General features: G+C 41.1%; 1 protein-coding gene across 6 annotated transcripts in view; it reads left to right on the plus strand.

Annotated features, from left to right (window-relative positions):
* Window positions 1–12243, plus strand: part of FAM172A (family with sequence similarity 172 member A) — a 283280-nt gene that overhangs the window by 249947 nt on the left and 21090 nt on the right. The window lies entirely within an intron of this gene.

Here is a 12243-nt window from a genome sequence, read left to right on the forward strand (position 1 = left end):
GGTTGGTCCATGAGCAGAGTTCTGCCTGCGGGATGTGCTGCACATCCCTGGCTTGGGAGCTCTGAGCAGGGTAGCATTAAAGTCCTCTGGCTTCTCCCAGACCTAGTCAGAAAGTATGTTCTTACTTTTACATCTAAATGTATTTTTAATTGAGAACTATGCAATTAGGGAAGTTGCTCAGTTTCACAGGTAGCGTTCACCTGCTCTATTTTTTAACGATGTTAATATGGGTGCCACCTCACTGCCCTTGCATCTTGAAGTTCATGATCTGGTTCCCTTGCACACCAAGTTAATTTTTTCCGCTGCTGGCTTTTAATTAGACATTAAGAGAAAATAAGACTACGTTTCTTGTAGTCAGAATATGGCCTTAGTGTATCCTACATAGGAATGAACATTTGTGTTTTAGCACCTCAGCAGGGGCAAGAGATAGTTGTTTTGCTTCATCTAAACTCAGTGAGAAAGGTTGGCCATCTTCTAGCTACAAAAGAAACTTAATAAAGCTGATGAGGCAACTTAGAAAATGAGGTAAGACACAGCTGTGTTTAAAGTCACAGAGAAGCATCAATGAAACCAGGTTTGCAGAGGTGTCTGATTTGTTCAGCATAAATGTAAAGAACCTACCTTTCTCTTCCCACTGAGGACCCAGGCTCTCTGAGACAGGCTCTGTTTTTCTGCGAAAGGAGAAAAGGAAAAGTACAAGCTTCCCTTCAACTGGTCAAGGCAAGTGAAAGCAAAGCAAAAACATACATTCAAAGGATAGAAAGATAAACCCATATGGATATGTGCCTGGAGAGGGGCAACTGGCCCTCTGCACTGGCTTTGACCACTGGATGTGCATGCCAAGAGAGGCTGTCAGTATTTAATCCATCGTGGTTGTGAACACAAAATGTCAACCTCCTTTCTGTTTCTGTTACCCGTCTTTGCTGGGCACAAGTTCAGAGCTTCTGCAGGTGCTTGCAAACGGCGTTTCTGGACAGGACCATCAGAAGGGGGTAATCCACCAAAACAGGTGTTCGCAGTGATGTGCTGATGGTGGAAACCTGGTGACCATGTTTTTCCATTAGTTTTCAGCTAGTCTTGTTAAGAGAAGCCACTGGGTGTTATGCACAGCTTCATGATACGTGGTCTACCTTGGCAGTGCTAGATGCACTTGGTCTGCCCTGCCCTTGGCATGGTCCTTTTAACATATTTGTCAGTAGATGTACTTCTCTGAAAACTTCTCTGTTAACAGTAGGCTCTGTATTGTGAGCAACTGAGCAAAGTCCTCCTGTATTCTGAAATCTGAAAAAAAAGAAAGAAGCAATGGGCACAAAATGCTGTTGTATGGTGTGACAGTATTTGTCAAAAGGAGCAGCAGCCTAATTATGCTCATTCTTTGCAGGCATTTCAGCAAAGAAGAGCTTTATTGAGGAACTTGAAGGAAGTTAATCAAGTAGGTCTGCAGAAGTTTATGAAAAAATTGCACAAGTTAACACTTGGAGGGCCAGTGGATGAGCTGACTAGAGGCAGGAGTGAGTTCAGAATGAGACTAGGCAGGAGGCAGGAAGCTCATGTACATCTGAGTTAGTTAGTAAAAGTGCCTTGAGAACAGTCCTGAGCATTGGAATGTGGCTACCTCTGCTTTTGTGCTCCTCACACAATTTCTGGTCCACCTGTGCCCATGCCAAGGGATGCTCTTTAGGCACAGTTCTGGAGCAAGGAGTTCCCCAGAACTGTTCCCCAGAGGCAGCTGGATGCTATATCCTTGTTTTGGGGCTGGGGAAAGTTTAGTTTAAGGACAGGCACAGGCTATTCAGTGCTAGCTGGATGCAGTGCCCAGCAATGTTCTTGCTTGTGTTAAATTTATCAGCACAAACTAAATCTGTGGGCTTTGAAAGTGAAAAAAACTTCCTTACGTTAGACATGATCAAGAAAGCGGAGCTGGCGAGGGAGGCAAAGAGAAGAGTCCATGGTCAAAGCTGTAAAATACGAAGAAGCATCTTTACAGTAACATTAAGGAGGAGTATCTGCAGGGCAAGAGATTCATTAGCAGGACAAGGGAAAGGCCATATAGTGACCGTGGTCTAGTTGTTGAGCCTTGGAATCAGTGCTGGCTTTAACAAATCAGGTGATAATGGTTTTAGGGGTGTTACACAGGATTTACACAACAATAGCAGACAAAGTGAGCCAGGTGTCAGTTCCAGAAAACAGAGAGCATCAGATTTCATATCAATGAGAAAAAAAAACCTGGTTTATATTGGACTTACTATGCTTATATAAATTTTACAAGTTGATTAAGTGTTTGTAGTTATGTTTTGGGTCATAGCGATATCTTTATCAGCAGCATAATTCATACTGTAGCAGTTAGAATGAGAGAAAAGTATCAGTTTATTCCTTAGAACTAATTGGCTTCACTACATAGTTCAAAAATCATTGGCATATAGTCAAACCATGCTCACAGAAAATGCACCATGCTAATAAACTCAGATCTGATATTTACTGTATTGCTATTAAGTTTAAGTCAATGCATATCTGACACATATAATTAATTTAAAACTGTATATCACAATATAAGTACTAAAACAATGAGATTCAGTAGTGAGGTCTGTTTTATCCACCAGATCATCAGCAGCATGACTGTTGCTCTTACAGAATTATTTTGGAAATGCAAAATCAATTCTTTGAACCATATATTTAGGGTCCTAGTTGACAGAAAGTTAAATATGAGTCAGCAGTCCCCCAGCAACCAGAAGGGCCAACTGTGTCCTGGGGGGTATCAGGGAAAGCTTTGCCAACCAGTTGAGGGAGGTGATTGTCCTGCTCTACTCTGCACTGGTGGTGCCTCACCTTGAATATTGTGGCAGTTTTGGGCACCACAATATAAGAAAGATACTAAGCTGTTAGAGGGAGGGCAACAAAGACAGTAAAGGGCCTTGAAGAGAAGCCATATGAGGAGTGGCTGAGGTCACTTTGTGTGTTCAGCCTAGAGAAGAGGAGACTGAGGAGAGACCTCATTGCAGTTGTCATGGGTTGAGCTGCCCCCCCCCCCCAGGGTGGGGCTGGAAGTGGTTGGTCCCAGATGAGTTTCTGACAAGGGGCCAATCGGAGCTGTTTTTTCACCTCTGTGCAATAGAATATTACAACAGCTGGAAGTTACTGGCAGAGTGTGTGAGAGAGATTTGGAGCCATGAGGTGAGAGGAGGGAGGACGCCAGGCCCCTTGCAGGGGGGCCAGGCCCTCTTCCCCCCCTGGCCGGGCTGCGGGGAGCCTGGAACAGTATTATAACTGGACTGGGTGCCCATGGCCAAAAGGCTAGGGGGCTTTTTTCCCCCCACTGCCCAGGACAGTCAGTGGCGTGGACTTGGAGGCCAGCCAGGGGCGTTGGAGCTAGCTAGCCCCCTGGCAAGCAGGCTCAGTATTAGAGCTGAGCCACAGATGGACTGAGGGGTGGTCCGGAGCCTGGAGAAGCATCTTTGGTTATGCAGAGCTGGAAGAACTCCAGGCAGAGGAGAGAGACCGAAGCAGCCTTGCTGCTACCCTTTTTTCCCCGCCATAATGGTGGGGGAGAGGGTGCGACCTTGAGCTGAGGTTGAAGAAACGGGAGACGGGCCAAGAGGCTCGAAGGTGCCCTACATGAGGTTTGGACGAGGGCAGCCGAAAACTGAAGGACAAGGAATGTGGGGGATGGCCCCCCTTGCCACGTGGCAAGTCAATCTGATGCTGCAGCTGAGACAGAGAAGCCAAACCAGCAGGCTTTTTCTGGGTAAGGACTTCTGGTGAAAACTATTTGGGGTAAAAAGACTGAGCAAAACCCAGAAACCCTGCAACCTGGAGAGGAAGAGTGAACATCTTACTCTCTGGGAGGAACCGTCACTAACCAGGGGGAAAGAACTCACAAGCTGACTCCCTGGACCTTTGTGATGAAGACCTGGTAAAGCAAGTGTTCCCTTGTAGCCCAGGAGGAGACCTCAGCAGAGGCTGAGGGCTGGTGGGGGTGCAAGAATACCCCTTCCCTGATACCCCAATGAGAGAGAGACCCTTAACTATCGCCTTGAAAACTTCTCCTGAACTGATGTGGGAGGGTCCAGGGGTGGAAGAAGTTGTGTTAATACTGTGTATTTATTTGCTTCTTAGTTTCTATAGTATTTATTGTGTAAGTAATAAATTGTAATATAATTCCCCCATGCTGAGTTGTGCTTGTCTGAAAACTTTTCCGTGTTGAGGTAAATTGTGAGGAGAGCTTGGAGATTGGATTTTTGGGGTCAAACCCCTACAGCGGTCTACAGCTTCCTCATGAGGGGAAGAAGGAGGGGCAGGCACTGATCTCTTCTCTATGGTGACCAGTGACAGGGGCCAAGGCAATGGCCTGAAGTTGTGTCAGGGGAGGTTTAGGTTGGATATTAGAACGAGGTTCTTCACCCAGAGGGTAGTTGGGTGCTGGAACAGGCTCCCCAGGGCAGTGGTCACAGCACCAAGCCTGAAAGAAATAAAAAGGCATTTGGATAATACTCTCAGACACATTATGTGACTCTTGGGGGTGGTCCTGTGCAGAGCTAAGAGTTGGACTCGATGATCCTTGTGGGTCCCTTCCAACTCAATGTATTCTGTGATTCTCTGATTCTCATGTATTTTAGGAAGGAAAGATGTGTAGTATAAGCATTCTCACAAATCAATGTGTTTTTAGGGAAGTTAAACAAAATACAGGCTGGTTATAACCACAATAAAAAGGTGGAATTGTAAAGAGCAGGAAATTTACTTGGGGTAAAAAGAAGAAAAAATGTAAGTTTTATTTTACATTTCAGGTTTAAAGAAGACAAACACAACACATTAGTAACACTAGTCTTTGTTCTTTTTTTTTCTTTTTTTTTCTTGTTTGTTTTTTTTTTTTTAAATAGTTGTGTATTATGTGTTTGTTTAGTGCCATCAGTTATTAAGAGCTGCCTGGAGGATGGACATTGATGGCAGTTTCATCCCCACCTTTCTAATCTGTCCTGGCCCCTCTGAGCAAATGTTAGCACAAGTGACAGAAATGGGGACAAGAGAGTAATGGATGGGGCTTAGGGAAGCAGGATAAGTGGTGGGGTGGAAAAAGACTGGGGAAAGAAAAATATGTCTCTCTGAAATATTTCATCAACTGTAAGCAGGATCCACTGTATCCAGAAAGACTTGTTTAGCCTTCCTCAGGAGGTTGCCAGTGGAGGGGCCTTATCTTCTGATGCTGAGAAAGAAACACTGCAGTGCTGAGTGACCCAGCCTCTGACATTTAATTCAGGTTTTTCACTGATGCCAGTCTGCATCATCCTTCCCATTTTAAGACTGCAGAGAAAAATCTCTGCAGCAGCAGAGTGGATGTTGCAATGCACGAGAACTTAGTTTTCAGAAATAGACATGTAAAAAACGCCAAATCTAGCAATAAAACATCTGTCTTTGTTTTATAATATTATGATGCTTGCAGTGGTTTAAACTACAGGAATGTGTCTGAGATCTTGACTGTTCAAAAGATCTGAGCTGTAACCTGCTCTACTGCTCTTCACTGTGGGAAAAGAGTATGAGTGGTGCCTATGGACTGATAAAAATTTCTCTTCGTAATGAGATATGGGCTGAAAGCAAGAACCGCTTGATCTCTAAAGATGATTTTCACATTGTAATGTTTTAGGCTAATCTTCATCACAAACAAAGTTCATGGATTATTTTATCGGTGCTAGCTATTGCGTGCCCATGCCCAGCCTCTTGTAAGTCCAAGATGATCTGTATACCTTTTCAAAAGGCAGCTGCAGGCAAGTGGAAATGAGACCTGAGGCACTGAAATATTGCACCTTATTAAAATGTAGTCTGAATTCCTTACAGATACCCACTCAGATATCTTGTATGATCTTCTATCGGTACTGTATCTCCGCTTCAGTTTGTATGACATTATATGTTTTGAATAGGACAAAGGCCCACTGCCGCTGTCAGTCCTGGTTCAAGCCCAATATTTATCTGCTCCTTTGTGGATGCCATTTTTTATCAGGTGTCCAGAAGAGCATTCCTCTGCCAACACACCATTTCCTGACGCATTGCTCTTTGGCTTGCGTGATTTCTGGAGAGACAAGCTCAGACCTGGATGCCTTTTCTCTCCATGGTAGAGAAAAGGGATGTCTCTGGTGTCTGCTTTGAGGAGAAAGTTCATTCATGTGTAAATTACCAGTTGCCCTTTATTTGCTTGGTCCACAGAGAATGCATACACAGATAAAAGGCTCAGTGGGTCAGGGCTGAGTATGTGCTGGTTTCTCCCATGGCCACAATGACAGCGTTAGGGTTGTTGTCAAAGATTATCAGACAGACTATGGTGTCTTATCATTATTTACTTGCAGGGCAGCACATAAAAACAAAATTTGGCACATGGGAGGCTTTTTCAACATTTCAGCTGAGTGTGCGTTGCAGGTGCATGGTGTTGTTACCATCAGCCTTCAATACCAGTAGTTCTGCATATCTGTCTTTATACTGAAATGCTTTGCTTTAAAAACCTAGAGGGAGAGCATGCTCCAGGCTTCTTCGGACCTCTGCAGAAAAACGAAAAAAAAAAAGGCAGGTATTATGTGAGGACAATCACTTTTTAAATCTTATATAAAAAACTGGCAGAGGGAAGGTTGCACTAGTTTGAACTGAAGCCCCTTTAGAGTTTGATCTTGCATGCTTGTAATTTCCAGTTATGTCATTGAATGGTTCTCAAATTCTTCCAACGCCCTGTGTTGTGTCTCATTTAATAACATAGTTATAATATATTTGTCAACCTTACAACTGTATTTGTATTGGCATAAAAAGTATACAGCAGCTGGGATCTGCAAAATCAGTTATCTGTCACTCAGTTGCCTTTCAGTGCAATGTAATAAAGAATCATTATGGGCCTAATAGGCAATGGTGATGTAAGTACATTTTATGTGCCATTTTCAGATCAACAGTTAGCACACAAAAGTGAAGTTGTTAAGTACATCCCTCTTTGTTTAAGAAGGCAAATCATAAATCAGACAGAATATTAATCTTATGAAATGTAAATTCAAGACCCGGAGGGTTTAATCTATTAGGTCAGCATTAGATTAGAGATCAGGCCTATCCTTTGCTTCAATAACAAGTAGATAAAAGTCATCTGTGCTAGCATATTGCTTTTTACTTTTGTGACAGGGTTATGAATGCCTCTTAAAAGGCTTTTGTGGGGGGAAAAAAGCAAACCTTTTAATATATTTAAAAAACCCTACAAATTAAATAGCTCAGACTGGATTAGGAGATTGAGGGTTTAACTTGTTGCACATGCATTTTATATCTCTCATGAGAATTCTTTTCTTTTTCATTGTTATTAGTGATATCACATTTTTGTGTATAATATTGATGCTACTGAAATCACTTAATGGCTTTATTTGCCAGACAGAGCCTGTCTAAAAAAAGAAAGTTCTTAATGCTAATATTTTGAAATTCTCCTCCCTTGTTACTCTTTTAGTTATTGAAATTGCATTTTGAAAATTCCCACAGTTTCAGAATCTAAGTTTCCTCTTGATATTATTGATGAAGTTTGAAGCAAATTTTTTGCAAAGCTACCCATAATTGCACTATTCGTCTCTTTTTATGGATTAGTAAAGCTGGGGATAAGAAGAAAATTTGGAATATGATAAAAAGTCATTTTTATCTCATTTTACCTTCTTCTGCACATACTTCCAGTTCATTCAGTGGTCTATCCCAGTGTCTCTGGTCCCTGCCACGGAATAGTAAAGCACAAGAAGGAATGCTGTGCATCCTAGCTTGCGTTCAGCATTTGGGAAAGGAAAGGTTTGGTAACTTGGTTCAAAAGTTTAGTTGATAACACCCAAAATGAGCTGCCATGGGGAAATTGCAGCTTACATCCAGGTAGTAATTCACATGGAGCATTTGGCAACATGAGATAGCAGGTAATGACAGCAGTGAAGGCTACAGTTTGAATAAGTCCTGGTTTAATTGGATTGATAAAACCTGTGTTCTTCACTGCAAGCCTATCTAGCTGTATAGTGTCCTTAGTTCTAGTGTAGTGTAGCCTTATCAGTATAAAAACACATTTTCTGAAAGGTACGTTGGTAACCCAGTCTCAAAAACACTTAGGAGAGTTAGCGGAAGGATGTGGATTTCCAGTAATATCAATGTGTTTGTGTAATAACAGAATTGAAATGTTTGGCAGTTCTATATGTATACAAATATGCTTCATGTATGTAAGTGTGGAACATAGTACACAAATACACCATTTACTTAATATAAGCAGCAACATTCTGTGGCAATTTTCCTAAGAATATATTTTATACATCTGTGAGGATAGATATATGATATAATTATATGACAAATAAAAATATTTGAAGGTAGTGAACGTATTTGTTTATATGCATCTTCTTTTACTTACCAGGATAGCTGATCTCAAATGTGGAATTCTTATTTACATTGTGCTACAAACAAGCATTCTTATACATACAGAACTATACATAACAACAAGGAGCAAATATCAGTGCTAAACCCAAACCTTTACTTCAGAGAACTCAGTCTACAGCATCTGTGAGTGCTATGTGTCAAATCATGGTGTGGATTGAATCAACACTGTAGTGCAATTAACCAGCTGTGTGACTTTTTGGCTGGGATACTACATTGTCTTTATCTTATGAAGCCAAGTCGTGTGTTTGATGTAAAGCTAAAACTGAGTCAGATTTTTGTGTAGGCTTAGAATACATTTGTGCCTGAGAAATGCATATGCAGTCAGACACGGGGTTTGTGTTTGCAGGTGTTGTGATTTATGAGCACAAGTTAGTAAATATGCTGTGAATTATGTCTTTACTTAAAACTGCATGACATTTAAAAACTTGCATGCTATTTGCATGACATTGGAAGTCTGATCATACTAGAGCAGGTCCTGCTACCCAGTAGCAAGAAACAAGCAATGGAGGTTGTGGAACTGACATGATTTTCAGCAACTTTCCCCATTGAGTATGGAACCACTGCAAAAAGGGAAAATAGCTCCATGCAATTTTGTGCTCTCCATTATGTATCATTAAGTCATGGCAAACAACTCTTGTGCAGTTTTAGATCTGAGCTATTACTTCCGAACAGTTCCATTTCACCTTCATGCAACTTAACAGCACAAAGAAAGTTTTGTTGTTTATTATTATTTAGGGAAGGCACAAAAGCAACAACAAAAGCTAATATAATGTCATAAAGACAGTGTAACAGTAATTCTCATAGCTGTGCATCTCACTGTTTTCTGGATTAAATATAATAATAATGGCCAGTCTTCGCGAACGAAGATTTGGGGAAAGGTCTTTTTTACCTTTCCAGCCTGCGCAATGGATTTTTTAGGTGAGACACAGCTTGCGCTGAACTGAGCCCACCCTTTAATCCTAAGGTTCATCTGCCGAGGCCAAGCACGCTTGGATAATGGCAGTGAGGTCCTCAGGACGTAGGTTTGTTTAGAGTGACCTTCTCATAGATGGATGGCCTTACAGGGCTAACGGGCTACCATCTGCCCGGGGGACCGGGGATTCGAACCTGGGTCGCAGCGGTGAGAGTCCTGCATGCTAACCACTAGGCCACCAGGGGTCCCCTTTCTGGATTACTTTGCAAATAATAAATCAAATTCTTCCTCAAGGTGACATGTCAGTAATTTCAAATTTGATTAGCTTTATATGAAGGATGTTGATGCATTTCTACATGAATCTTTGATAGCTCAGCAGACTGACAACCTTAACACTTAACACCCCTTTGTGACAGTGTGGCACACTGAAATAATATTAAGCTGCTTAAATCTATAAAACTATGGGGATTCTGGTTGGGGTATGGCTCAGCAAGCTTGACTTTGGCTAGTTCCTCCCAAGAGGATCTGAGACATGGAATAACTATTCTAGAATTTTGCTGATTTTTTGATGTCATAAAAGAAAACAGATGGGTCTGAAGGGGAATATCTACATCATGCAGTACCATGCCCCACAATTTCAAGCTTGTGAGTGAGGGAGACAAATCCCAAGAGATCCATAGGACATTTGATCTCCATGGCTGTAGAGTTGCGAACCATGCCATATGTAAAAGAAGGCAAAGAACAGTGGGTTTAAGCACTGCCACCTGATATGCAGTATTTCTTTGTGGATGGAGCTTTGTGAAAGTGCCCGGTTTTTGTCATTTCATAGTTAAAACTTGTTACAAATTCACAACTCAAACATTCCTCTTAGCAAAAGTGCCACAGAAGGACAGACTTATGTTGCCACTTGTGCAATGATCTATCTTTATTTTCTTCAAAGAGGCTGTAAGGGAGCCTATATGGATTGCAAAGTTGGCAATTTTATGAAATGAGACACTTTTCAAGTATTTATTTTTAAAAAGTGAAAAGCTAAATTCTTTTAGTCTTGTTTTTATTCTGACTTCAGATTTTTCACACTCTTATTCACACACTTTATCCACATTAGGTAAAGTTAGTCTTAAATCAGCATATGTATCATGAGCCCTTTCAAGAAAACCCAACTCACCATTACCTGCTTACTCCGTGAAAAGCCTGCCAATTAGTCTGCTATGCTTAATGACATTACTTCAATTTTGAGAGTAGATATTTTGAAAGGGAAGAACTTGAAAAATCCAAAACCAGCAATAAAGCCCAGTAACTGTTGTTTAACAACCTAATTTATGTTTTATGCACATTTGACATTCTATAGTGAGTTAGCTTTAGAGATTTAAATAGATGGAATATTGCTATTTTAAGAGAGAAATGTTTGTGCTAGTGCCCAGTTTGCATTCAAGAAAAAGGGAATAGAAGAGTTCTTGTCCTGAAAATCTGATTAGTAATTGGAAAGTTTTTACCAAATAAATGAGAGGCTGATGCACAGCAGAACACTATCTGTTAGGGCATCTGCACATAAGCCCTTGGTGGAAGAGACATCATTTTCCTTCCCTGGAAAATGATCAGGAAATTAAAAGGGTGCCTGTAGATGCGTGGGTTAAGGGTGTCTGCTGGAATAAATCAAGGTGCTATAACATTATTCCAGTTCAGAGCCACTAAGAACTGGGCTTTTGTCATTATCAGTTTCTGTACTGCACAGAGCCATGGTATGGCCTTCTGTGGTGTTGAGCAAAAAATATCCTGTGCGTACATACACCAACATCTGTCATTGCCAAGTCCAGGAGGAACGTTGTGATATGGCACTAGTAAACAGAGAAACAAACAGTAGCTGGTAAAAGATATTGGCCATAAAGCATGGATAAGAGTGTGCAATGTGTTGTGTTATCTGAATGGTAACATGTTGCACAAACTATAGTTGTTGTAAATGTGAATGTTTATACAGGTAGTTTCCTCTTTTGGCAGATTAATGCTTTTGTAAATTGCCTGGTTTGTTACATATTTTGTGTGAATATTGGGTACCTGCTTTTGAAACTGAACCTTTTAGGACTTAACTGGAATCAACAGATCTTCTGTATTTGAAATTGATCAATTAAATTGTTTGGGGGGTAATTGATTCTGTTTGCTACAGAGTGGCCTGTGGCTAAGTCGTCCTTCTTTTTTTTCTCCTTCAAAGAATACTATCACCTTAGCACAGAAATGTATGTACTAACAGCTAAAGCAAGGAAAGAAACAGTGCATGGCTATTGTTCCAAAGTAACTCTTTATACATCATAGCATCATACATCATACAAAGTAAAAATTTAGATGGAGTGTTTTTTCCTGTAGGATAATCACTAAAACTGCCATTGCTGATACTAAAACTGCCATTTATGATCTCTTGCGTGATTCTGCGTACAGTATTTTTTCATTTGTTCATTTTCTTTGTCACTGTTCTGTTAACCAAACCTCAAAAAATAAGTAACAGTTAACTAAAACCATGGAATCAAACTTCAAGGATGAGTCTACAGATGCATGTGATGTGGTTGCAGAATAGTATTGCTTTGAGTGACCAGACATTCTTAGCTCCAACAATGTATGGAATGTGCAAACTTTTAATTGACTCATGTCAATGTGACAGACCAGCTAAAGCTCACTCTAGAGCAAACAACGGCAAAGTACAAACATTTTGTGTTTTATACTTTTGTGCTCCTACTTGTGTTGTGTCCTTCAAGGGCAATTTGTCCTCTGCAGAGTGCTGCTCTACAACTCCTTCCTTGTGCCACTAGATTTGCAGTGCATCCCCAGACTGAGCCAACCTGTGATGTCCATTGGGATTGCTACGTTCAGCCCATCACTGGTGTTACTCAGCTACTCTACTGGTTTAGATGCTAATGCTTCAGCAATTTTTGGTGGAT

The sequence above is a fragment of the Neopelma chrysocephalum genome, unplaced genomic scaffold (assembly GCF_003984885.1).
Source record: "Neopelma chrysocephalum unplaced genomic scaffold, ASM398488v2 Primary Assembly neopelma1_96523, whole genome shotgun sequence".
NCBI classification, from domain to species: Eukaryota; Metazoa; Chordata; class Aves; order Passeriformes; family Pipridae; genus Neopelma; species Neopelma chrysocephalum.